Below are 24,310 nucleotides of genomic sequence, written 5' to 3'. Positions count from 1 at the left end.
CTTGCTTGGAACTCTTCCAGCACACTGCTCCTCCATTCAAGGTGTACACATATTCTGAATTTGACTTGCTATCATTGACATCGGACTGAAAACTTGAGTCAGTGTAGCCTTCAACCTTTAGGCTATTACCTCCATATACTAGTAAAAGATCCTTAGTCCTTCTCAAGTACTTAAGGATACACTTTACTACTTTCCAGTACTCCAAGCATGGATTCGCCTAATACCTGCTTGTGACACTCAGAGGATGCGCTATATTAGGCCAAGTACATAGCATGGTATACATGATAGACCCTATTGCTGAGGCATAAGGTATCATATCCATGTTCGCCCTTTCTTTTGGAGTCTTTGGGGACATACTCGTAGAAAGCGATATCCTATGTCTCATCATTATGAGACCTCATTTGAAATTTTCCATGCCAAAACTTTTGACAATGGTTTCTATGTACCTGGACCGGTACAAGCCAAGCATCCTCTTGGATCTATCTCTATAGATTCTAATCCCCAAGATATAGGATGCTTCCCCTAAGTCCTTCATGGAGAAGTGTCTAGATAACCAAGCCTTTACTGTGGATAGCATTCATACGTCGTTCCCAATGATGAGGATGTCATCTACATATAACACCAAAAAGGTGATAGCGCTCCCACTTATCTTCCTGTACACACAAGGCTCATCTTCGTTCTTAACGAAGTCATAAGATCTGATTGCCTCATCAAATCTTATGTTCCAACTTCGGGAAGCTTGCTTTAGTCCATAAATGGATTTAAGCAACCTACACACCTTATCAGGCCCGTTCTTGGACACGAATCCCTCAAGTTTCATCATATACACCTCCTTCTCGAGGTTCCCATTGAGGAATGCGGTTTTCACAATCATTTGCCAGATCTCATAATCATAGTGTGCTACAATAGCCAATAGAATTCTGATGGATTTTAGCATTGCTATGGGTGAGAAGGTTTCGTCGTAGTCAACACCTTACCTTTGACGATACCCCTCAGCCACTAGCCTTGCTTTATAGATCTCTACCTTTCCATCTACTCCGATCTTTTTCTTAAATATCCACTTGCAACCGATGGGTACAATACCTTCGGGCGCATCAGCTAGGTTCCGAACCTTATTGGAGTACATAGAATCCATCTCAAAATTCAAGGCTTCTTGTCACTTTCTGGAGTCTATACTCATAATAGCCTCCTCGTAGGTCTGAGGATCAATATCCTCAACATTCTCTCCTCTAATATGTCCCACATATCTCTCAGGAGGATGGGATACTCTATCAGACCTGCGTAAAGTTGAAACTTGTGTATTAGGTACCTGAACAGACTCGGGCTGTAGAGTGGTGCTTGAGCTTGGTTCTCCAACCTTGCTCAACTCTATTATTCTCCCACTATCTCCGCCAAGAATGTGTTCCTTCTCAAGGAACACTGCTCTCTCTTAGCTACAAAGACCTTTTGGTCCTCGAGATGATAGAAATAATACCCACAAGTTTCCTAGGGGTATCCCACAAATTTGCATCGCTCTATCCTTGATTCTAACTTATCGGGGTTGCATCCTCAACATCGCTCTGCCCCAAATCTTAACAACCTTAAGATCAGACTTCTTCCCTTTCCGTATCTCATATGGTGTAGACACTACCGACTTAGTTGAAACTCTGTTCAGAAGGTAAGCGACGGTCTCTAGGGTATATCCCTAGAATAAGATGGGTAGGTCAGCGAAACTCATCATGGACCGTACCATATCTAATAGCGTATGATTCCTCATTCCAAAGACACCATTGAGCTGAGGTGTATAAGGAGGTGTCCATTGGGATAATATCCCATGGTCCTTGAGGAACTGAGTAAACTATGCACTTAAGTACTCACCTCCTCGATCTGATCAAAGAGTTTTGATACTCTTTCCAATCTGGTTCTCCACCTGATTCTTATACTCTCTTAATTTCTCAAAAGACTTGGACTTGTACTTCATTAAGTACACATATCCATACCTTGACAAATCATCAGTAAAGGTAATGAAGTAGGAGTAACCACCAATGGCATGAGTTAACATGGGTCCGCATACATCACTATGTATGAGTTCCAACAGCTTAGTGGTTCTCTCTCCAGTTCTACTAAATGGAGAGTTGGTCAGTTTTCCAGGAAGGTAAGGCTCGCAAGTTGCATATGACACATAGTCGAATGGATCTAGATATCCATCATTTAGCAACTTTTGAATCATTCCCTCATGGATGTGACCTAGCCTACTTTGCCAAAGGTATGCACTGTTCACCTCATCTCGTTTCCTCTTAGACACTTACATTCATGATATGTGGAGTAGTGTCTAACATAAATAAAACATTATGCAATGTTCCTTTCGTGATGATCTTATCATCTAATAATATCGAATAATCATTGTTCTCAAAAACAAATTTATATCCACTAACTGTTAAACATGAAATGGAGATAATGTTTTTGATAATAGAAGGAACAAAATAACATGCATCTAATGCAATAAATGTTAGGATCAAGAGCACTAAGACGGGGGGGGTGAATTAGTGCAGCGGAAATCTTTCACTATTAAAATCGAAAGCTGCGTTCGTTTGATAAAACCTATTTCGATGTAAAAGCCGATTCTAAGATTACTTTAACTTATTAAGCGAGATGACGTTAAAGTAAATTTACGAAGGCAGTTTGCAGTTTATGATGAAAATCAGAATGTAAGCGCAAACTGAAATGCGACATTCGTACGATAAAATCGGTTTACGTCTAAATGCCAATTTTGAGGATACTAAACTTTGAGATACGTTTTATAAATACGCAGAAGGAAGTTTGCAGTTATGATTGAAATCAAAACGTAAACGTAAACGTAAACTGAAATGTAATGATCGTACGAAAAGCCGATTTACGTTTAAACGTAGATTCGGAAAGCTCTGAACTTAGAAACTCGTTCGTAAATGCGTAGAAGGCAGTAGCTATTTGGGAGGTTTGCAGTAAAGATAAAATGCTGAAAGTAAATTCAAACCGAGATTTAGAGTGGTTCGGTCAATCTTGACCTACTCCACTTTTGGCTTCCTCCACCGACGAGGTCATCGATGTCAACTAGAGGCCTTCCTTCAATAGGCGAAGGCCAACCACCCTTTTACAGTTTCACTCCTTTTGACGGGCTTAGGAGACAACCCTTACAGAAATTTTCTCTCCTCTCTTTACAACTCAGAACTTGGAAGAACAGAGGGAGAAGAACTTTTGGCCATTATAACAATTTTGAGCTCTAAGAATCACAGAAAAAGATCAAGATTTCGGTGTTTGTTCTTGCTCTTTCAGTGCTGAATGGGTGGGATATTTATAGGCTCCAACCCAGTTCAAATTTGGAGCTCAAAACTGTCAATTCACGGAATTCCGGGATCAGGCGGTTGCACCTCCTGACTGGAGCGGTTGCACCGCCTGGCAGAGCTCGAAGGCTGAGCCTTTGGGCGGTGCCACCTTTGTCAAGGGCGGTTGCACCTCTCTGCTAGAGCTCGAAGACCGAGCTCAGGCGGTTGCACGTCTTGACTGGGGCGGTTGCACCGCCTGCCAGAGCACGAAGACTGAGCTCAAGCGGTGCTACCTCCTGTCAGGAGAGGTTGCACCGCCCAGTCTCGCTCGGAGACTGAGCCCAGGCGGTACCACCTCCTGGCTAGGGCGGTTGCACCGCCTAGTCTCACTCGGAGATTTAGCCTAGGCGGTGCTACCTCCTGGCCTGGGCGGTTGCACCTCCCATAGTAATCAGGGTCCGAATGGGTTGATCCATTCGGCCCAATTTGGGTTTTTTAGGGGCCCAATTGCCCCAAGATTAAGTTAATGGGATCACCTCCCATTTCCAACTTAATCATTGGGCTAACTACGATATTTTCTAAGACGTTTACTGCAACTTACTCCGGTGTGTCAATCGCTTCTTCCGGCGAGCTTCCGGCGAACTTCCGTCGATCATCCGATGAACCCTCGGTGATGCTCCTGCGGACTTCCGGCAAACTCCTGGACTTGCGACGATCCACTTGGCGAGTTCTGACGAACTTCTTTGGCAAGCTTATGGACTTCTCGGATTTGTTCCCGTAGAACCTCCGACGACTGTCCGAACTTTCGTTGAACTCTCGAATTCCCAACGTGATCATTGTCTTGACTTCGGCGCAACTCCTATTGCATGTCTTACTTTTATCGTAGTTAATCCTGCACATGTAAACAAAACTTCGATCGAGACAATTAATCCTTAGCAATTAACCAAGATGTCCGGCATGTCATTGGTCCCTCGATGCTTTGTCCGATTCTTCGGTGCATCGTCCGTTCCTGCGACCTATTGCCCAATCGGCTAGTTGGCTCCACAACTCCGATATCCTTGGCACAATACCCGCTTTTCTTGGCCCGATGCCCGAGTCCACGGCCCGAAGCCTTCTGTCGATACGTCGACCGATCCACCGGCCCTACATCCAATCTTCTAACATGTTCCTCCGGCACAACATGATTTTCCTGCTTTAATTGTCTCATCCTGATCGAGGCATCCTGCGTCACTCAAAACGCAGATTAAATCATAAACATATATCAAGTAGTTTCATCATCAAAATACGGGATTCAACAATCTCCCCCTTTTTGATGATGACAACCACTTGATGACGGAGTTAAACTTAACTCCCGGAGTTTAAACAAACTCCCCCTATCAATATGCCATATTGATAAAACCTTGAATTCAAACTGAATTCAAGTCATTGCAATATTCATCATGAATACTTGCAACACGTCATCATGAACTTATGCATAAACTTATGCATAACATCATACTTCTCCCCCTTTGTCATCAACAAAAAGGAGAAGTACCACAATAAAGCATTTGTGATATTGGTTCAACTCATTGCATGAAAAACATAATATCAAGTTTTATCATCATGCAGGTTTGCTATTGTCAAATATCAACATGTAAAATTGCGATGTAAGCTTTTGATATCATAACGCAAACATTTCAAGTGTTTATCAATTGTAGCATTTCATCACATGGTAAGATATCAACGCGTAAAATTACGATACAAGTTCTTGACATCTTAACACATGATGCAGACATGGCAAAATGCAAATTTGGCAATCATAGTATCAGTGTTCATAGCATCAATTCATATATTTCTCCCCCTTTGTCGTCAACAAAAAGGAGAACGATATAAGCAAATTTGAAATATAAGTGCGATGCCATAAGCAGGTTCATGTCATTTTTCAACAAAAAGTGATAAGATACCAAATATTCAAACATTTCAAGGAAAACATGACATGGAGATAGCTTTGAAAACTTCTTCCATTTTATTTGTTATTTTCTTTTCGCATGACGGAGGAAAGCTATTTCTGAGCTTACTCGAATGAAGTTAAAATCGATAAGATATTAAAGCATGCTTCATTTTTACAAGTATCAAGATATGTATCAAATCCTTGTACGTAAAAATGACTTCCTTTTTCAGGAAGGAATTTATAAGCAGGAATCATTTCATCAAATCCATTTCTCAAAACAAAATATTGTTCACATGATAAGTGTATAAGAGATGTATTTGCTGATTGATTCCATATGTCAAAAATTAATGATATGAATTAAACTTGATATGACATATGCTTATTAAGTCTGGAAGAGGATAATTCGAAAATCCAATTGTTAGGATGCCAATAGTTAAGAGAATCCGAAAATGAAATTAACACTTTCATGCATTCGGACAAGGCTATGCTATTGATTTTCAAATACAATCATGAGGACAAAACATGCTTATTATCATGGAAATTTTTGTATCCAAAGCACATAATTTCCAACCTGTTATTAGGGCATGTAATTGTGTAAAATCATCATGGCAGTCGAGTGATTTGATCATTCAATCAAGAAAGTCCGAAAATTAATTTTAACAAATTCAATCATTCGAACATTTTTTTACCATAGTTTTTCAAATACAATTAAAAAGATAGGACATGCTCATCATCATGATAGTACGATAGCAAGTTTACAATATACAAGTTAGCAAAAAAATTTCAACATTTTAAGACACGAAAGCTAGCAATTTTCTTTTTGAGATATGCACATTAGCAACTCTTTCTCCCCCTATGTCATTGGGAAAGAGAGGGGAAGACCCTTTACATTAATTTCTAAATCATGACAAGGGAAGGTTTCAATCTTATTTGTGCATCATTATATTTTCAAATTCGAAAATGCACAATTTCAAAAATCTTATATTTCATTCATGCATGATACTGAATAAATCAATCAATATTATGAGCATATCATACATGATACTTAAATTTTCAACATTTTGATCGTGATACCAAACATTCATCATTTAGAGTATTCTTGACATTAAATCAACATTTATAATACATCATTTTAGTAACAACTCATAGCATTTTAAATCATGATTTACATCATATGCAATACATCACATCATAATTAAAACGCTCAAGTATTGCATGCATCATTGCAAATCATAAATGCTTCATATCATGATGGTATCAATTTTGTCAAATTATATCCTACCATCCATGATCATAACTTTTCATTTGTATACATCAAAATAAATTAATGAATATTTCATGTATTCATATCATCACATAAGGAATATCAAGAAGAATTGGTAATGAGATTTACGAATCAAGTAGACAAATTATGAATATTAAGGGACATATTATGATTCTTTTTAGATAACTCAAATAGCAAAAAGAAAGAATCATAGTAAGTTATTTTGATTTATAAAAAGAATTCTCAAGTTATAATTCCAAGAAATCACGATTCATTTCAATAAATTTAAATAAGAACACTTCATCAAAATCTCAACATTACTTTAAAGAGATTCAAAATGGCATAGATAATTTTATTGATCTCTTAGTGAAAAAGTCAATCCGATAGAGAAAAATAAATTTTCAAGAAAAATACTTTTCTCTTTTTAGTTGTTTTAGTTCATATGATTTTATTTCATCTATGCTAAACATGTAGCATGTTTTAAAATTGAAAGTGCAAGTTTTATTACGACAAAGATCAATAAGGCACTTTAATTACCGTGAAAATCGAAAATCGCAAGATTCATCATCCATAATTATAAAACCAATAAACACGAATTTTAAAATCTCATGCATAGAATAAAATCATGGTATCAAAACATCATTATATCATCAAGCATGATTTCATATTTTCAATCAAAATCATTTTATTTGTTTATCATAAAATATGTATTTTTCATGATTATTTTCAAAACTACTAGCATGATCATAAATTTTGCATTTTCATCATATATATATATATATATATATATATATATATATATATATATTTTAAACATGTAATTTTTAAGAAAATTAATTATATACTAAAAAAGAAAATGCATTATGAAGAGCATCATGTAATTTCGAAATAAATTAAGGGGGTTTTGATTACCTCATCGTTGAATGTCGTTAAGGCGTAGTTTACCACCTCACCTTTATTGATTTTCTCCTTGTCTTCGGAGGAGCTCGATTCATCCCACTTTGTGTTCTTCTTCTTTGGCCTTTTCCTTCGTTCAAGTTTATTGTTTATTTTAGATTTTTGTTTAATAACCTTATTAAGATTTAGTGTTCGAAGTTCAAGTTCATCATTGTCCTCATCACTTAAGTCATCGCTCAAGTGGTATTCATTTGTCCGGAGTTCCAAATCCTTCCTGTTCTTTCGAAGGTGACTTTGTTCATCATGTTCATCATGTGCATTGTGCACTATTTTATATGTCATCAACGAACCAATTAGTTCTTCAAGTGGTAAGTTGTTTAGGTTTTTAGCTTCTTGTATTGCAGTTACTTTTGAATCCCACTTCTTAGAAAGAAAACGCAAAATCTTGTTTACGAGTTCAAAATCCGAAAAACATTTTCCAAGAGCTCTTAAACTATTGACGACATCCGTGAAACGGGTGTACATGTCGCCTATAGTCTCGCTTGGTTGCATTCGTAAAAGCTCAAAATCATGCAATAAAATGTTAACTTTCGAGTCTTTGACTCTACTAGTTCCCTCGTGCGTGATTTCAAGTGTTCGCCAAATGTCAAAAGCCGTTTCGCACGTAGAAATCCGATTGAACTCATTTTTGTCCAAAGTGCAAAATAAGTCATTCATAGCCTTGGCGTTTAAAGAAAAATACTTCTTCTCCAAATCCGACCATTCGTTCATCGGTTTAGAGGGAAGTTGAAAATTGTTTTCAACGATATTCTATAAATCCAAATTCATAGAAATCAAGAAAACTCTCATATCCGTCCGATATCTAATATCCGAACCACTACTCATCGCAATGCCTACCATATGTGTGTGACCCTCTAGGCCTAATATCAAGCTGGTCATGAGTCATACCTGTCAGAACTCCTTCTAACTCAGTGAATTATTATCTTAGTAATAATTCACTTGACTCATCGACTACGGACGTACTAGGCCACTACGCCGTAGTCCCCAGACGATACAAGGGAATCCAATCCATTGGACCTGTCTGTCCTCAGTTACCGTGTACCAATAGTTCCTCATCCATCTAATATCCCAAAGACCATATATTGAGCATGGTGCTGTCAGACCCATACGGTTTCTACTCGAGTTTCGCTCTAATCAGATTCTCCCGGAGAACTCTTTCTCTCTCAACCCGAATGACCCTGGCTAGGGATTTGTCTGAGCAAGAACACATGGGATATTCCTCTCATGACGCCGAGAGTGGATGATCCTCTATCTATGATCAATAGCCCTCATAAGGTCGACTACCACTCCCAATGACCAGCTATACTAGATTTGGGACAACCAAACCTATAAGTCTGATATCAAAGAGTGGAGCACTCATACAGGACATCCTTGGTGTCTCAAGTCTAAGGACCTAATACACCACTAGGACTACGGAATCGCTGTCTGACAATAAAGCATCATTAACCATCTAGCATTATGTAAGCGGATCAATCAGTGAACTCATTCTCCAATGAGCACCTGTACTGTATCCCTAGTATCCCTACACGAGCAGCTATGAGACCAGCTGCATTCATCATATGGATGGGTATACAGCACATCAGTCTGTCCGGTTATCACGATGTCCCTCTCGAGTAACCTATGATCAGGATTATTTAGGATATGTGTTTAAAGGTGAATCGATCTCATTATCGTGATCTCATCATGATCCGATTCCCATTGAACAAATCCAAGGACATCACAATATATATATGCACATATGCAATAGTTATAAAGTGATATATGCCAAAATATAATAAGCAAAAAGATTATGTATCAAGTCACACGTGCCATCACTCACGTGAATGGCTTGCTGGGCACCTATGACTAGCAATATACATCTCCTCCTCGAGGTTCCCATTGAGGAATACGGTTTTCACTTCCATCTGTCAGATCTCATAATCATAGTGTGCTGTAATAGCCAATAGAATTCTAATGGAATTTAGCATTGCTACGGGTGAGAAGGTTTCGTCGTAGTCAACGCCTTGCCTTTGACGATACCCCTTAGCCACTAGCCATGCTTTATACGTCTCTACCTTTCCATCTACTCGGATCTTTTTCTTAAAGATCCACTTACAACCGATGGGTACAATACCTTCTGGCGCATCAACTAGGTTCCAAACCTTATTGGAGTACATAGAATTCATTGCTTTTTGCCACTTCCCGGAGTCTATACTCATAATAGCCTCCTCATAGGTCTGAGGATCATTATCCTCAACATCCTCTCCTCTAATATGTGCCACATATCTCTCAAGAGGATGGGATACTCTATCAGACCGACGTAAAGTTGAAACTTGTGTATTAGGTATCTGAATAGACTCGGGCTGTAGAGTGGTGCTTGAACTTGGTTCTCCAACCTCGCTCAACTCTATCATTCTCCCACTGTCTTCGCCAAGAATGTGTTCCTTCTCAAGGAACACTAATCTCTTAGCTACAAAGACCTTTTGGTCCTCGAGATGATAGAAATAATACCCACAAGTTTCCTTGGGGTATCCCACAAATTTACATCGCTCTGTCCTTGATTCTAACTTATCGGGGTTGTGTCTTTTAACGTGGGCAGGGCAGCGCCAAATCTTAATAACCTTAAGATCAGGCTTCTTCCCTTTCTATATCTCATATAATGTAGACCCTACCAACTTAGTTGGAACTCTATTCAGAAGGTAAGCTGCGGTTTCTAGGGCATATCCCCAGAATGAGATGGGTAGGTCAGCGAAACTCATCATGGACCGTACCATGTCTAATAACGTATGATTTCTCCTTTCAGAGACACCATTGAGCTGAGGTGTATAAGGAGATGTCCATTGGGATAATATCCCATGGTCCTTGAGGAACTGAGTAAACTCTGTACTTAAGTACTCACCTCTTCGATCTGATCGAAGAGTTTTGATACTCTTTCCAGTATGGTTCTCCACCTCATTCTTATACTCTCTGAATTTCTCAAAGGCCTCGGACTTGGACTTCATTAAGTACACATATCCATACCTTAAGAAATCATCAATAAATGTAATGAAGTAGGAGTTGTTAGGATCGGAGTGGCACTAAGAGGGGGGGGTGAATTAGTGCAGCGGATTAAAACTTCGGTTTTAGTAAAATCTTTCGTACGATAAGAACGGAACTTGAAAAGCTTAACTTGAAAGCGTATTCTTAAAGTTGCGCAGCAAAGGTAATGATGAAACAAAGCAAGTAAGAAGATTTGCAGTAATGTAAATGACAATAAGAAATGCAAACCAGAGATTACGCCGTTTTTAAAGTGGTTCGGTCAAGTGACCTACATCCACTTGCGAGGCCCCTCTTCGATGAGGCTTCCACCTTCCACTAGCAAATCTCTTGAAAGTGAAGGGTGAATACCCCTCTTACAACTTTTACAAGCGGTTCACTCTCTTACAGATTTTCAACAAGAAAGAAGGAGGTGAACACTAGCAAATTGAAAACAAGACAAGCTAACACTTTTCTAAGGCTTTTCTCTCAAACACTTGCTGCTCAAAAAGTTGTTCTCTCAGCTGAGATTTGAGGGGTATTTATAGGCCTCAAGAGGATTCAAATTTGGGCTTCAAAATTTGAATTCTCTTTGGGTTCCCGCTGCTGGAGGTGCCACCGCCCATCCAAGCGGTGCCACCGCCCAATGCTCGGGTGCTGGGCGGTGCCACCGCCCAGCTAGGAGGTGTCACCGCCCAGCTCTCGGGTGTTGGGCGGTGCCACCGCCCAGCTAGGCGGTGCCACCGCCTACAGTGTTTTCAGCCCACTAGTTAGGCTTCAATCTTGCCCCAAACTAGTCCGAACTTGGGCCCAATTGGCCCCTACTTGGGTTATAGGATTAACACCTAATCCTAACCCTAATTAATGTGCTAACTACGAATTTAAAGACATTTTCTAAGCTATTACAAAGTCCGCAAGTCAAGACTTCTTCCGGCGAGCTTCTAGCGAACTTCCGACGGTCTTCCGATAAACTCTCGGAAACCATTCTGCGGACTCCCGGCAAGCTCCTAGACTTCACGATTTGATCTTGGCGAGTTCCAACGAGCTTCTTTGGTAAGCTCCGATCTTTCTCGGCGAGCTCCGCGAACTTCCAACGAACCTTCCGGCGAGCTTCCGAAAAACCCTTCGGCAAGCTCCCTACTCATTCTCGGCTAGTTCCGGCAGCATTCCCGACGAACCTTCGGACTTCCGTCGAACTCTCGAACTCCCAACGAATCCTTCGCGCTTGACTCCAGCACTTTGTTTCGCTTTATGTCTTCATCGTTATCATAGTTAATCCTGCACACACAAACCAAAACTCTACTCCGATCTAGACAATTATTATAAAGCGAGTTGACATTCTATTGCTCGGCACGTCATTGGTTGGCGCTTCGTCCGATTCTTCGGCGCATCGTCCTCTCTTGCGGCTTGTTGCCCAATCGGCGGTTGACCTCCACAACGCCGATATCCTTGGCGCAATTCCGCTCTTGGCCCGATGCCCGACGCCCGAAGCCTTCTGCCATCCAATATCCTGACGTGATCTCCTCCGACGCAACGTCAATTCCTCCTGCGTTAATTGTCTAATCCTGATCGAGTAGACCTGTATCACTCAAAATGTAGTCAAACATTTAAACACAATCAATTAGTTGTCATCATCAAAATCCGAGATTCAACAATCTCCCCCTTTTTGATGATGACAACTAATTGATGACTAACGGAGTTAACCTTAACTCCCCGGAGTTTAACTAAACTCCCCCTATCAATATGCCATTGATAGAACACTTGGATTATCCCAAATCCAAGTAACATTCATCACATGTTATGAAAAAATTTAAACTATCATGCAAATATATAAAATATTTAATTCAATGCATGAAGTCATCAATATACTTCTCCCCCTATGTCATCAACAAAAAGGAGAAGTAGCTACTCTTATGTGTTTATTATATGGGTTCAAACCATTGCATGAAAAACATAATATTAAATTTTTATCATCATGCAATTTTGAAGATAGAAAATTTAGCAAGTAATGCATAATGCTTGGGACATTCAAGCTATCAAGTTTTAGATATACAAGTTTTACAGCATATAAGATAGCACTTTTGGTAATGTTCAAGATAGCAAGTTCTACATCATGCAAGCTAGCAATATTTAGATGTTCAAGAAAGCAACTCTTGCTTCTTGAAATATGCAAATTGTAAGCTAGCAAATTTTTGCTTCCTTTGCAATGTTTGAGCTAGCAATTTTGCTTCCGTTGCAAAGTGCAAGTTAGTATGTTTTGCATCTTGAGATAAACAAGATTGTATTTTTGGTATGCAAATTTATAGTATACAAGCTATCAACTTTTGCACATAAAAAGTTAGCAAAATTTTACATCTTTTGAGATGTGCAAGATGGACTATTTTGCCTCTTTTCAAATTGTGCAAGCTAGCAAATTTGCTATCTAGCAAGTTTTGCTCCCCCTTTGTCAGTGTCAAATAGAAGGGAATAACAATACAATCATGTAATTCATTTCTCTTTACTATAATATTCAAATCATGATAAGGGTAAATAATAAAGATGAAAAATGAATGTCAAAAGACATATATCATTTTTGACAAATTTCTTCTTTTGTAGATAGAAAACATGATAGGAAACAATCTTGATTCAAAAAGAAAACTCAAGTTATAAATTATCAAGATGTCAAGTAGCATGTCATGGTTTACAAAAACAAGTTTCTTGCTAGTTAATAGCAAAAAGAATCTCAATTCATGCATATAAAATCTTATGATTCACATAGAACATCTCCTCTTTTATAAAACGAGAGAATCATGATGAAGAATCTTGATTTACATAGAGTTTCAAAATATAATTATCAATATCATGAATACTAAAAGACCATGAAAATTTTGATAAATATCCTTTTAAATAGAAAACAAACTTGATTCATTCAATAGAAAATCGTGAGAAATCAAGATCATGATTTCAATAAAATCCATTAAATTCAAATCATTTTCATAATCTATGAGATTCATAAAAATAATACAAATAGATTCATCAAAATCAATAATATAGAAAAAATAATTTTCAAGAAGAAAAATGTTCTTCTCTTTTAGTTGCTTCAATTCATGTGATTTATTTCATTCAAGCATGCCTCCCTTTTTTTTTTATGTCAAATAAAAACATGTATCATGTTTAAAACCGAAAGTGCTAGATTTATTATGACAAGGATCAATAAGGCACTTTCATTATGGTAAAAAGAAAATCGATAATCTGTAAATTACAAGATTCATTATGCATAATTTTAAAAATCTTATGCATAGAACAAAATCATCAATCATGATATCAAGACATTTATCATTTAAAGCATTCATGATTCACATCATATGCAATACATCACATATATTATCATAATAAAAGGCATAAGTATTGCATGCATCATTCCAAATTATAAATATTTCAAATCATAATGGTATTAATTTGTCAAATTGCATCCTACCATGCATGATCATAACTTTTCATTTGTATGCATCAAAATAATCTCAAGAGTATTTCATGCATGATTTTATATCACCAAATAAGGAATATCAAGAAGAAAATAATTGGTGATGAGATAAACATTTCATGAATATAAGGAATTACATAAAAATTTTATCATGAAGGATTAGAACATGTGAATACCAGAAGACATGATTTCTTTTTGAAAAACCTACTCATTAATAATCAAAAGAAAATCTTAGGAGATCGATTAATGAAAAATCTTGATTCATAATAAATCTTAATTTGTAAATATCACGGAATCAAGATCATGATTTTAGATAAAACTCATTCAGATTCAAATCGTCTAAATCATCAAAATCTCAACATTTCCTTCAAGAGATTCAAAATGACATAAATAATTTTATTGGTCTCTTAGGTATAAATCAATAAGATAGAGAAAAAGAAAAATTTCAATAAAAAATCTTTCCTCCTTTTGTTTCAACTTATTGATTGATTCTATGCATGCATCTCCTTTTCTTTCAAATCCATGCATCATCGTTTTAAAACAAAAAAAAAATCAAAGATCATCAAGATAAAAAAGTGCAACACATAATTCCAAAAAAAAATGATTTCAACTCATTACTTCAAGTCAAATCAATATCATGATTTTGATATAACTCATTTGTAATTCAAATCATCAAACCAAAATCATTTTCAAGGGATTCATTAAATCAACAAGATAGAGAAAAATAATTTTCAAGAACAATGCTTTTCTCTTTTTAGTTATTTAAATTCATGTCATTTATGCTAGATAAAAATGTGCATCAACATTTAGGATCGAAAAATGAATTTTGTCATAAAAACCATCAAGACCAAAAAATCATCATGTATAACTTTACAATCTCATGCATAAAATCATCAAATCATAGCATCAAAACTTTCAATAGTTTCATTACAACATCAAGTAAGGTTTTATTGAACATAATTTTGAATGATTCTTATAGATATTTAAAATTTCTTTAGTTTTACTTTATATGATTGACTTTATATTAGCATGCTTCAAATTTTTGTTCTTATGTCAAAACTATACATCATGTTTGAAAACCAAAGATAAGGTTCATAAAAAAATCATCAAACCTTCCATTCAAAAGTCATGCATCGTCATTGAAAATCAATATGGAAATCGTCAAAATACAAATTCTTGCTTCTCAAGCACATATATAAGATTAATCTTACTAGGTGTATAAGCATTATATTTATATCTAACATTTTATTGCATTAACATAACACAAGCAATTTTCAAGAAAATTAATCCTAAACTAAATTAAAAATAACTCAAGAAAGTATTATGTAATTTCGAAATAAATTAGTGGGATTTTGATTACCTCATTGTTGAAAGAGGGTGAGGCATAGTTTGCCACCTAGCCTTTCTTGATTTTCTCCTCGTCTTCGGAAGAGCTCAATTCATCCCAACTTTTGTTCTTCTTGCGTTCAAAGCAAGTAGTTCCATTCTTTTTGCTTTTTAATTTTTGTTTCATTAGTAGTTTAAGTTCACCATCACTTGAGCTTATGCTCGAGTGGTCTTCATGTGTTCTATGTCCCAAATCCTTCCTATCATTTGGAAGGTTGTTCTCGAGTTTCTTTTTTGTCACATTGTTCATTTCGTAGGTCATTAGAGACCCAATAAGTTCTTCGAGAGGGAATATTTTAAGGTCCTTGGCCTCTTGAATGGCCGTAACTTTTGGATCCCAACTTTTTGGAAGGGATCTTAAGATTTTAGTGACTAGTTCAAAATTAGAAAAACTTTTACCAAGAGCTTTGAGTCCATTGATGACATCCGTGAACCGGGTGTACATGTCTCCGATGGACTCACTTGGTTTCATCCGGAAAAGTTCGTAAGAATGCACAAGAATATTGATTTTGGACTCTTTCACTCGGCTAGTGCCTTCATGAGTGACCTCTAGAGTTCTCCAAATATCAAAAGCCGAGTCACACATCGAAACACGATTAAATTCATTTTTGTCAAGTGCATAATATAAGGCATTCATAGCCTTTGCATTTAGAGAAAACATCTTCTTCTCCAAATCATTCCAATGGTTCATTGGGAGAGAAGACATTTCAAATCCATTTTCGACTATGTGCCATAAATTCAAATCCAAAGAAAGTAAGAAAACTCTCATTTGAGTTTTCCAACAAGTGTAGTCCATCCCATTGAAAAAGGGAGGACGAATGAGAGAATGACCCTCTTGAAAGCCATAAAGAGCCATTTCTATTTGGGTGTTAAACCAAAGTAAAAAATCGTGGCTCTGATACCAATTGTTAGGATCGGAGTGGCACTAAGAGGGGGGGGTGAATTAGTGCAGCGGATTAAAACTTCGGTTTTAGTAAAATCTTTCGTACGATAAGAACGGAACTTGAAAAGCTTAACTTGAAAGCGTATTCTTAAAGTTGCGCAGCAAAGGTAATGATGAAACAAAGCAAGTAAGAAGATTTGCAGTAATGTAAATGACAATAAGAAATGCAAACCAGAGATTACGCCGTTTTTAAAGTGGTTCGGTCAAGTGACCTACATCCACTTGCGAGGCCCCTCTTCGATGAGGCTTCCACCTTCCACTAGCAAATCTCTTGAAAGTGAAGGGTGAATACCCCTCTTACAACTTTTACAAGCGGTTCACTCTCTTACAGATTTTCAACAAGAAAGAAGGAGGTGAACACTAGCAAATTGAAAACAAGACAAGCTAACACTTTTCTAAGGCTTTTCTCTCAAACACTTGCTGCTCAAAAAGTTGTTCTCTCAGCTGAGATTTGAGGGGTATTTATAGGCCTCAAGAGGATTCAAATTTGGGCTTCAAAATTTGAATTCTCTTTGGGTTCCCGCTGCTGGAGGTGCCACCGCCCATCCAAGCGGTGCCACCGCCCAATGCTCGGGTGCTGGGCGGTGCCACCGCCCAGCTAGGAGGTGTCACCGCCCAGCTCTCGGGTGTTGGGCGGTGCCACCGCCCAGCTAGGCGGTGCCACCGCCTACAGTGTTTTCAGCCCACTAGTTAGGCTTCAATCTTGCCCCAAACTAGTCCGAACTTGGGCCCAATTGGCCCCTACTTGGGTTATAGGATTAACACCTAATCCTAACCCTAATTAATGTGCTAACTACGAATTTAAAGACATTTTCTAAGCTATTACAAAGTCCGCAAGTCAAGACTTCTTCCGGCGAGCTTCTAGCGAACTTCCGACGGTCTTCCGATAAACTCTCGGAAACCATTCTGCGGACTCCCGGCAAGCTCCTAGACTTCACGATTTGATCTTGGCGAGTTCCAACGAGCTTCTTTGGTAAGCTCCGATCTTTCTCGGCGAGCTCCGCGAACTTCCAATGAACCTTCCGGCGAGCTTCCGAAAAACCCTTCGGCAAGCTCCCTACTCATTCTCGGCTAGTTCCGGCAGCATTCCCGACGAACCTTCGGACTTCCGTCGAACTCTCGAACTCCCAACGAATCCTTCGCGCTTGACTCCAGCACTTTGTTTCGCTTTATGTCTTCATCGTTATCATAGTTAATCCTGCACACACAAACCAAAACTCTACTCCGATCTAGACAATTATTATAAAGCGAGTTGACATTCTGTTGCTCGGCACGTCATTGGTTGGCGCTTCGTCCGATTCTTCGGCGCATCGTCCTCTCTTGCGGCTTGTTGCCCAATCGGCGGTTGACCTCCACAACGCCGATATCCTTGGCGCAATTCCGCTCTTGGCCCGATGCCCGACGCCCGAAGCCTTCTGCCATCCAATATCCTGACGTGATCTCCTCCGACGCAACGTCAATTCCTCCTGCGTTAATTGTCTAATCCTGATCGAGTAGACCTGTATCACTCAAAATGTAGTCAAACATTTAAACACAATCAATTAGTTGTCATCATCAAAATCCGAGATTCAACAGGAGTAACCTCCATTGGCATGAGTTGACATGGGTCCACATACATCACTATGTATGAGTTCCAACATCTCAGTGGCTCTCTCTCCAGTTCCACTAAATGGAGAGTTGGTCAATTTTCCACGAATGTAAGGCTCACAAGTTGCATATGACACGTAGTCGAATGGATCTAGATATCCATCATTTAGCAACTTTTGAATCATTCTTTCATGGATGTGACCTAGCCTACAATACCATAGGTATGCACTGTTCATCTCATCTCGTTTCCTTTTGGACACATTTATATTCATGATATGTGGAGTAGTGTCTAACATAAATAAACCATTATGCAATGTTCCTTTCGTGATGATCTTATCATCTAATAATATCGAACAACCATTATTCTCAAAAACAAATTTATATCCACTAACTGTTAAACATGAAATGGAGATAATGTTTTTGATAATAGAAGGAACAAAATAACATGCATCTAACGTAATAAAAGCTCCACTAGGCAGATGTAGGGCGACCTCGCCAACAGCTACTATAGCAACTTTTGCTCCATTACCCATCTTGAGGTCCATCTCGCCTCTCTCTAGTCTCCTAGGCCTTGCCAGAACCTACAACGAATTGCATATATGATAAGCACTACTGGTATCTAATACCCATGTGTTATCACAAGAGTCTGACAAATGGAGATTGATCATGAATATACTTGAAGCTTCATCAAGCTTTTGTTTCGCCCTTTCTGCAAGGTACTCTTTGCAGTTTCTCTTCCAGTGCCCATTTTTACCATAGTGGAAGCACTGGCCTTTGTCCTTTGCTCTGTCTTTCTTAGCAACCTTTGCTTTATCTGGTTTGCCCTTGCCCTTTCCCTTCTTAAGGGACCTTTCTGCTTTCCTTTTTTTTCTGGTCTCACCAGTGTAGAGAACTGGCTTCTCTTTCTTAATAGTACTCTCTGCCTCCCTCAACATATTGAGGAGCTCTGGGAGAGTCACCTCAAGCTTGTTTATATTAAAATTCATTATGAACTACGAAAAGAAATCTGGTAGGGACTGAAGCACAATGTCCACACACAAGTTATCATCTAGGACCATTCCTAGACCTATGAGTTTCTCTATCCAATCAATCATCTTTAGGACATGGTTCTGAACCGGTGTCCCCTCAATCATCCTAGCGCGGAAGAGGCTCTTGGATATCTCATATCGCTGAGTCCTTCCCTGTTCCTCAAACAATTTGCGGACATGTAGGAGAATGGATCTGGCATCCATCTTTTCATGTTGTCTTTGTAACTCAGGAGTCATAGAGCCCAACATATAGCACTGAGCAAGAGTGGAGTCATTAATGTACTTCACGTAGCGAGCTATCTCAACCTCGCTTGCCCCTTCTTCGGGCGTAGGCATCACTGTATCAAGGACGTACACGATTTTCTCCGCTGTGAGAACAATTCTCAATTTACGGAGCTAATCCGTATAATTTGGACCAGTGAGGCGGTTGACATCAAGTATGCCACGTAAGGGATTTGAAAGCGACATTTTCTAAAAATAAATATGCAGTAGAAATGGATAACATGCAGATTTTACAAATGAAGTCATAAGATCTGATTGCCTCATCAAATCTTATGTTCCAACTTCGGGAAGCTTGCTTTAGTCCATAAATGGATCTAAGCAACCTACACACCTTATCAAGCCAATTCTTGGACACGAATCCCTTAATTTGCATCATATACACCTCCTCCTCAAGGTTCCCATTGAGGAATGCGGTTTTCACAGTCATTTGCCAGATCTCATAATCATAGTGTGCTACAATAGCCAATAGAATTCTGATATATTTTAGCATTGCTATGGGTGAGAAGGTTTCGTCGTAGTCAACACCTTACCTTTGGCGATACCCCTCAGCCACTAGCATTGCTTTATAGGTCTCTACCTTTCCATCTACTCCGATCTTTTTCTTAAAGATCCACTTGCAACCGATGGGTACAGTACCTTTTGGCGTCTTAACTAGGTTCCAAACCTTATTGGAGTACATAGAATCCATCTCAGAATTCATGGCTTCTTGCCACTTCTCGGAGTCTATACTAATAATAGCCTCCTCGTAGGTTTGAGGATCAATATCCTCAACATCCTCTCCTCTAATATGTCCCACATATCTCTCAAGAGGATGGGATACTCTATCATACCTGCGTAAAGTTGAAACTTGTGTATTAGGTACCTGAACAGACTCGGGCATTAGAGTGGTGCTTGAACTTGGTTCTCCAACCTTGCTCAACACTATCATTCTCCCACTATCTCCGCCAAGAATGTGTTCCTTCTCAAGGAACACTGCTCTCTCTTAGCTACAAAGACCTTTTGGTCCTCGAGATGATAGAAATAATACCCACAAGTTTCCTTGGGGTATCCCACAAATTTGCATCACTCTATCCTTGATTCTAACTTATCGGGGTTGCATCATCAACATCACTCTGCCCCAAATCTTAACAACCTTAAGATCAGACTTCTTCCCTTTTCGTATCTCATATGGTGTAGACACTACCGACTTAGTTGAAACTCTGTTCAGAAGGTAAGCTATGGTCTCTAGGGTATATCTCTAGAATAAGATGGGTAGGTCAGCGAAACTCATCATGGATCGTACCATATCTAATAGCGTACGATTCCTCCTTCTAGAGACACCATTGAGCTGAGGTGTATAAGGAGGTGTCCATTGGGATAATATCCCATGGTCCTTGAGGAACTGAGTAAACTATACACTTAAGTACTCACCTCCTCGATCCGATCGAAGAGTTTTGATACTCTTTCCAATCTGGTTCTCCACCTGATTCTTATACTCTCTGAATTTCTCAAAAGACTTGGACTTGTACTTCATTAAGTACACATATCCATACCTTGACAAATCATCAGTAAAGGTAATGAAGTAGGAGTAACCACCAATGACATGAGTTAATATGGGTCCACATACATCACTATGTATGAGTTCCAACAGCTTAGTGGTTCTCTCTCCAGTTCTACTAAATGGAGAGTTGGTCAGTTTTCCACGAAGGTAAGGCTCTAGCCGCAAGTTGCATATGACACATAGTCGAATGGATCTAGATATCCATCATTTAGCAACTTTTGAATCATTCCCTCATGGATGTGACCTAGCCGACATTGCCAAAGGTATGCACTGTTCACCTCATCTCGTTTCCTCTTAGACACTTACATTCATGATATGTGAAGTAGTGTCTAACATAAATAAACCATTATGCAATGTTCCTTTTGTGATGATCTTATCATCTAATAATATCGAACAACCATTGTTCTCAAAAACAAATTTATATCCACTAACTGTTAAACATGAAATGGAGATAATGTTTTTGATAATAGAAGGAACAAAATAACATGCATCTAATGCAATAAAAGCTCCACTAGGCAGATGTAGGGCGACCTCGCCAACAACTACTACAACAACTTTTGCTCCATTACCCATCTTGAGGTCCATCTCGCCTCTCTCTAGTCTCCTAGGCCTTGCCAGAACCTGCAACGAATTGCATATATGATAAGCACTACCGGTATCCAATACCCATGTGTTATCATAAGAGTTTGACAAATGGAGACTAATCATGTATGTACCTGAAGCTACATCAAGCTTTTGTTTCGCCCTTTCTACAAGGTACTCTTTGCAGTTTCTCTTCCAATGCCCATCTTTACCACAGTGGAAGCACTGGCCTTTGTCCTATGCTGGGTCTTTCTTAGCAACCATTGTTTTACCTGGTTTGCCCTTGCCCTTTCCCTTCTTAAGTTACCTTTCTGCTTTCCTTTTCTTTCTGGTCTCACTAGTGAAGAGAACTCGCTTCTCTTTCTTAATAGTACTCTTTGCCTCCCTCAACATATTGAGGAGCTCTGGGAGAGTCACCTCAAGCTTGTTTATATTAAAATTCATTATGAACTGTAAAAAGGAATCTGGTAGGGACTGAAGCACAATGTCCACACACAAGTTATCCTCTAGGACCATTCCTAGACCTGTGAGTTTCTCTATCCACTCAATCATCTTTAGGACATGGTTATGAACCGGTGTCCCCTCAGTCATCCTAGCGCGAAAGAGGCTCTTGGATATCTCATATCGTTGAGTTCTTCCCTGTTCCTCAAACAATTTGCGGACATGTAGGAGAATGGATCTGGCATCCATCTTTTCATGTTGTCTCTATAACTCAGGAGTCATAGAGCCCAACATATAGCACTGAGCAAGAGTGGAGTCATCAATGTACTTCACGTAGCGAGCGATCTCATCCTCGCTTGCCCCAATTTTGGGTGTAAGCATCACTGTATCAAGGACGTACATGATTTTCTCCGCTGTGAGAACATTTTTCAAGTTACGGAGCCAATCCGTATAATTTAGACCAGTGAGGCAGTTGACATCAAGTATGCCACGTAAGGGATTTGAAAGCGACATTTTCTAAAAATAAATATGCAGTAGAAATTAATAATATGCAGATTTTGCAAGAAATAAACTATCAAGATATGGACTTATATCTTAATATGCTCCCACTATTTTACTAACGAGTCACGCGACACCCTCAGCACGTGAAACGGAAGTCTCCGGCAGACTTCTAGTGGGGATCAGGATCCAATCAGCGTCTTAGTGTAACCTTGAGGGACTCGACCAATCACACTAAGCCTAAAAGGTAGGCAACTCTTGCCGATCACAACTCCTTGTGATTCCCGTCCTATTCGGCCTCCGAATCACCATGGCCTCGAGGGACTCGACTAACCATGATGCTCGGTTAAGTCAACACCTTCGTTACAAGATGAGTATGATTTGATGATATACCCTCGAGGGACTCGACCAAGCATACTATGCCCTCAGGTCACCGGTGACATCTCTATGTCGTAAGCAAGATAGCGAATCGCGATATAGGTGAGTCTCGAGGGACTCGACCAACTCAACCTACATCGGGAATTGGTTCCTACTCATAACGATGGAAGGCCACGTGGGTCAATCTAATTGCCTCACGTTTACCGACTTAATATTATCGAGAGATGTTTCTATGATTTGGTCTCCTAATATGATATATCACACATATACATATTTAATATATATCTACATCGCATGCAAATATATATACATATCTAGTATGTGTATAAGCAATCACACCAGATGATCATGGACCACAACCTAATGTGATTAGGCCCGAGCCAGTAGGCCTAATCACTCACATCAAGATCTATGTGTGCAACGGTGCATCTCCATGCCCTATGATCGTCCATCTCGTCCTCGTCGGTTCCATCGACATCTTGATGCATCTTCATGCATCGCAATCGTCCGTCTCATGGGTCCCGCTATCGCATCCACGCTCCCGCTGCGCCTCCTCATGTGATTACAACTTAATCATAGGCACGCATGCCCGACAATAAACGAGAAATATAATGGAGGCTCACAGACCTCAATAATAATAATCACAAGTACACACATCACACGGTCCATGATCATCCGTCCACACATCATACATCACATGTATAAATAATCATCATCATGTAGGACTACTAGATAATGATAAAAAATAATAATCAACTAAACCTTTTAATTAATTAGTATTTTATGAAATCAGGGACATATGGGGAATTTATGAATTCATAGGGGTATTTTCGTAATTTGGAAAAAGACAAAAAATTGAATTTCTCAAATTTCGAGGGGCAAAACTATCTTTTGCCCAAAAAACCCTAATGCCCTACTCCCCTTTGCTGCTGCCACCGCTGCCACCCTGCTGGCGCCGGGCTGTGCGGTGGGGCGAGGGTGCTGCCCTCGCCTGTAGGCGGCACGCCCGCTTGCAGCGCTACCGCTACAGGTGGGTGCCTCCGTGGGCGGTTCTGCCGGTGGGGAAACACCCGCAAGCGGTGTTGTCCCGCCGGGTGGCTGCCCTTGTGGGGGGGGGGGGGGGGGGGGGGGGGGGTTTCTGCCGGTGGGGAAACACACCCGCAGGCGGGCCGCTGCCCTGCGGTGCCTCTCCCCGTGGGAGAAGCGGCCACAGGCGCCTCTGCCCGAGGGCTGCCAGCCCCGCCGGATGCAAGCCTGCTGCAAGCAGGCCGCCGGTCGGCTGTTGCAGACACAGCCCCTGTGCTGCCCGCCTTCGGCTGCGCTGCACGCACGCAGATCGAAGGGCAGCAACTGTTGCTGCCCTTCCTTGTTTTTGCGTCAACGATTTTGACGTCAAAAGTTATTTCTAAACACAATACACGCAGTTCAAAACCAATCATTCGCACGAACAACCTGGCTCGGATACCATTGTTGGGAAATCTTGGGGGCGACATCATATGCGTAGCGGAAGAACAAGAAAAAAAAATCCTCGATTCCCAAAGTGATGTTCGTCGTCGTGTGAAGATTGGTACGCTAAATCCGTGAAACTTAAAACTGCGTATAGAGTATATTGTGTTACCTAGGGAGATCGTATATCCCTGTTTCTTTGCAAATCCTTAGGAGAGGGTGAAGGAGGTCAAGCGTCCTCCTCTCTAGCGATGATCCACACAGTAGGGTGTTGAATCTCGGATTTTGATGATGAAGTCAATTGTCATTT

This window comes from Musa acuminata, chromosome BXJ2-11 (assembly GCF_036884655.1).
Source record: "Musa acuminata AAA Group cultivar baxijiao chromosome BXJ2-11, Cavendish_Baxijiao_AAA, whole genome shotgun sequence".
In the NCBI taxonomy this organism is placed as follows: Eukaryota; Viridiplantae; Streptophyta; class Magnoliopsida; order Zingiberales; family Musaceae; genus Musa; species Musa acuminata.
The sequence above is the reverse complement of the archived record's forward strand: the minus strand, read 5'-3'. Positions refer to the sequence as shown.